Raw genomic sequence first — 4,596 nt, 5'->3', positions numbered from 1 at the left:
CAATTGTCACCAAGGCCCCCAAAACAACAGAAATGACATTCCAAGGAAGGATTAATCGGAAGAAGAACTCCACAGCCACATCAACCACCGGAAGAGGCCCCCTCAAAAAAACAGATTGGATAGTTTCCAACCAGGGAAACAAGGGATATGGACTATGAAGAAGCTTTAGGGACTTAGGGACTTATCTCCTAAAAATAAGAAACAATCCTCAGGATGGAGATCTTAACATCTGAAAATTTGTCCTCAAAGATAACATCATTTCTGGTGCGCGAAATCCCCCACAAGATATTTAAGGGGACAACCCTGAGATCTTTCTCTCAATGTTACCATGAGATAAGGAAAGATGCAATAGAAGTGTTATCCCAAGGGACACTGACCCCAATAATAAGGATACCTCCTCCCAAATAGCATCTGCAAAGGATCATTTTAAGAAAAGATGAACGCAGTCTTTTGAGTCCACTCCGCAGAGATAACATCTTCCTGACCCAACGAAACCCTTATTTAATAGGTTGTCCCATGTAAGTATGTAATTTTGTATGGTTATCCATGCAAAACATTTGACCTTCAATGGAACATCCCAACCTCACATCTCTGCAGTCCAATCAACATTGGGGAACATCCCAACCCCATGTCTCTGCAATCCAATCAACATTGGGTAACACATGGTTGTTCAAGGATATAAAAGCATAAACCTCTTTGGCAGATATCCTCCCATTTGCAACTTGACCACCCCACACCAAACTGTCCTATCTTTGGGAAAAAGGAGATTCCAGCTTGACATAAATGACTGCAGTAGAATTCCCATTCACCTTTGATATGTTCTCATTTAACGTTTATGGAGAAATGTAAAATTACATATTTTGGTGCTTAAATTAAATCTTTGTAGTAAGTTTTGATGGTCATTGAAAGCCTTCTGATTCAAATCTTTAGTATCATTTATGATGAGCTTATATTTAAATTGAAATGTTATGCTCTTTTTAAAGACTCTGAGCTCAAAGAGGTTAAATCTCCTTTCATCCTGCAATGACATCTTGTGTTTGATTGATTGTACAATACTATGAGATACCTGACCTATCATTTAAAAAAAGAAAATATTGCTATCACCAAACCCAACGACCATGTCCTTCTGGTGAGTGAATTGTAACCCACCATGACCTTTTCTCATAATTCCCAATTCTTCGGCCTTTATAGCAACCAATTTTTCTAAGAAATTGTGGCCATTACCGAAGGATAAATAAAACCATTAGTATTAAACAATCTCTTATTCACATAATAAGAAAGTACTAAGAACAAGCTTACCAAACTCAAAATTATGTGTATCTAGTTTCACCCTTAGCAACTTTTTTAGCAACAATGAGACGCAGGCATTTAGTAAAATGTGTGTGTCTAAAATCCATGAATGTACAGGTGAAGGGGTGCCAATTGACCTCGCATTTTCGTTTTCTCTTGTGATATAGGTCCCTTCCACAAGTTTCAGAGCCATTGAAATGTCTTACGGTGAGACCCGTCAAAAGCAATAAAATTGCACCAGAAACGAACAGGGTAATGAAACCAAAGATCTGAGTTGAATTGGGTGTATGATCATGACTTTTCTACATCACTCCCTAAAACTGATCAACATTTCAAATGCTCAAAAAGCCTAAAAAACAAAAATCATGTGAATTGTTTGTTATATAGACTGATAATTTTAGCGCTTTAGATTGTAGGAGTATATAATTTATTTGTAAGCACTTCTTGGCATTGGATTACAAACTGGGAGTACATGTTGTATGCAAGTGTTGGCGAGGGAGGGATTGAGTTGCAATTGGTGAGGTGGCATGAAAGAGAGAACGAACTTCATGCAATAGAACACGGTCACTCCTATATTCATGTTATGGGTCACTTGGATAGACACAATTTTAGCAGTTTCAACACATATATGGTTTCGTTTCGTTTCCCACCATTTGGAAATTCACTTGAAACATTAGAGAAATTTTCATATATGTGATTTTCCTATGATTTAAAAATTTGACACATGGCCGCTTCTGAAGAAATAAAAGATGGTAAGTTGGGGTTTTATTATTTTTTTTATGACACATGGCTCAAGGTCTCCATGAGGCATTCAGAGTACACATGTTCTCACAGGTTTGACGTAGATCTCTCCCATCTCGCAGACATCATGTGGGTGGACAGGGTGAGGATGCTCATCAAGTGTGAGCCCATGGTTTCCATGTCGAAGGTTTGCATCATTGTGTTGCCGCTGGGGATGGTGCCCTAGGTGCTTCTCAATCTCAATGATCTCACCATGGGGAGGGTCATCAATGGCTACGACATCGAGGGAAGCAAACACCTCTTCGGCCTCTTCTTCGATAGTTTGGTTGCCTACCAGCTCGTCTTGGCATATGGGTCTCTAGTCAAGGCCGTTACTGAAAATGAGTACTCTGACCTATTCCATGAAGTCCCATGGTTTCATGGTTCCATTATATTTCTTGTTGAAGTCAATTTGTAACTCACTCTCACTAAGGAATACATGAAGGTCACTTACAGTCATGTCACCGGCAATCTGGATGACATCTCCAACCACTATTTGAAATTTTGTTACATTTTAGACTTCAAATTTATGTGGTATTTTTTTGGAGTAGTATGATTCGGATTATCCACGGTACTATGTTCATTATGTCAACTTTTCGAACCCCAAAGGGGGTCCATCATCAGGACTGAAAATGAATGATAGATTGAGAGAAGAATCTTTCAACCACAATATATAAATAAAACCTAAAGTATGATAAATTCAAGTAGAAGCCGACTAATTTAAAGACTGACCTACATATATTATTCAATTTTGTTACATCACTGCAACCCCATACATAAGAAATGATTTTAACCCCAAATACAAGAAATGTGTTTAACCCAATCTCCCTAAGCCAACTCAATTAGCCCCTGATGAATTGACCTACTTATCCTTATTCTGAAGAAAGACAAGCATTATTATGATGCACTGTCACAATATTGATGCCATTATAAGAGCACAAGAGTAGTCTTCAAAAAGGTTGAAGAGGGAGAGATCTCACCAAATTCCCATGACCGAAGGAGGTGAATGCCTAAATTTTGTATTCTATTTTCCTGGTTTAGCATGATGTCTTGAATCATTTTTTATATGGTCCCTTTTTATGTGTAAATTTGTCTATGTTCTCTTACGGGGATTTCCTTCTCCCATTTCAGCTATGTTGGACATTATAATGTTCAAGAGCCAAATGCACGAATATGTGCAAAAAGCATCCCTTCCCACACATGTTTACGAGACTCCAAATGCTTAATGGGATCAACTATGTTCCTTCTCCCTCATATTTCAGGAAATGCAAGGTTGTTGAGCATGCTCCAACGCGAGTTGCTTTAGAGGAGTTGGTTTTGGTCCCTAATACATTGGTAAGTTCTATGTACTTGCATCTTAAGACTTGCAAATTCCTCATCCTTAACCCTCCTCAACCTTGCAAATATAGTTGCATACTACTTTGTGGTATTTTCAAGGCTTTCTCTTTGCTTTGCGGGAATTCTATGGCTTTCTGATAGTTTATACTGTAGCCTTCCAACCTGAATTTGCATGAATTTAAAATTGGATCATCTTCACAACAATCACTTTGAGTTTCCACTAAACAACAAGTTCAATGGGCTTTGAAAACAAATTTCATTGGTTTATTATATTTCATGAAGTGAATCCCACTAGTTTTCCAAAATATTGTTCTCTAGTAAAACATTTTCCAAAATCTTCTTTTGTAGTAAAATATCATTAAAAATAGATACTTTTGCATAGAATTCATACATATGAGAAATAGAGATGCAATATGTCGAGGGAATCAAGCCCCCCAGTTTCCTAGGTTTTCCTTTTATTTTGAATACTAGCAGAGACAAATAAACCCTAGCTTGATTTGCACCTAAAAGTTGTGAAGCTCAAGGTTTCATATGTTGAGTTTTACTATTTGATACATTAGCCATTTGTGAAGACTTGTGAAGTGGATATACACATCCTCCATCTTCACAACCTTGAGATGGAAATTAGAAGGTTTAGACGATGGGTCTATGCCCATATTCTATATTCCCAACGCATTGTCCAATTTGATGAAATGTTACATACATGCATATACATTGAAGAGTGTTTACACCCACCTCCACCTACACTGTAGTAGAGTGTGCCTAGCTTCTTTAGGTGCAATAAAAGTTATTGCCAAATCAACTAGGATTTTTGATACATGCCATTATTATCCTCATGTCTATTTTTTTTCTTATTCTATACACACAAGAACTGCCTAAATTCAAGGAAATGTTACACCAAAAATGCACATGCACATATGTGTAAGTGATGGATCACACCCACCTTCATTGAGATTGTAGAATACGAGAATACGCCTTGGATCTTGAGGTGTAATAAAAATTATCACACCCACCTTCATTGAGATTGTAGAATGCACCTTGGATCTTGAGGTGGAATAAAAATTATTACACCCAAATACAGTTTAAATTCAAATGTTACACCACAGGTCCACATGCACATACATGAAAAGTGATGGATCACACCCACCATCACTCAAACTATAGAATGCGCATGGCTTCATTAAGTGC

At 37.6% G+C, this 4,596-nt stretch overlaps 1 pseudogene; it reads left to right on the top strand.

Moving 5' to 3' along the window:
- Positions 1-2,014: 2,014 nt before the first annotated feature.
- Positions 2,015-2,626, top strand: LOC149202159 (delta(24)-sterol reductase pseudogene; annotated as a pseudogene).
- Positions 2,627-4,596: the final 1,970 nt, after the last annotated feature.

The sequence above is a fragment of the Pinus tabuliformis genome, chromosome 2_1 (assembly GCF_031772625.1).
Source record: "Pinus tabuliformis cultivar Carrire ecotype Pingquan chromosome 2_1, CPIR1, whole genome shotgun sequence".
NCBI classification, from domain to species: Eukaryota; Viridiplantae; Streptophyta; class Pinopsida; order Pinales; family Pinaceae; genus Pinus; species Pinus tabuliformis.
This window is presented reverse-complemented; position numbering and strand designations above follow the sequence as displayed.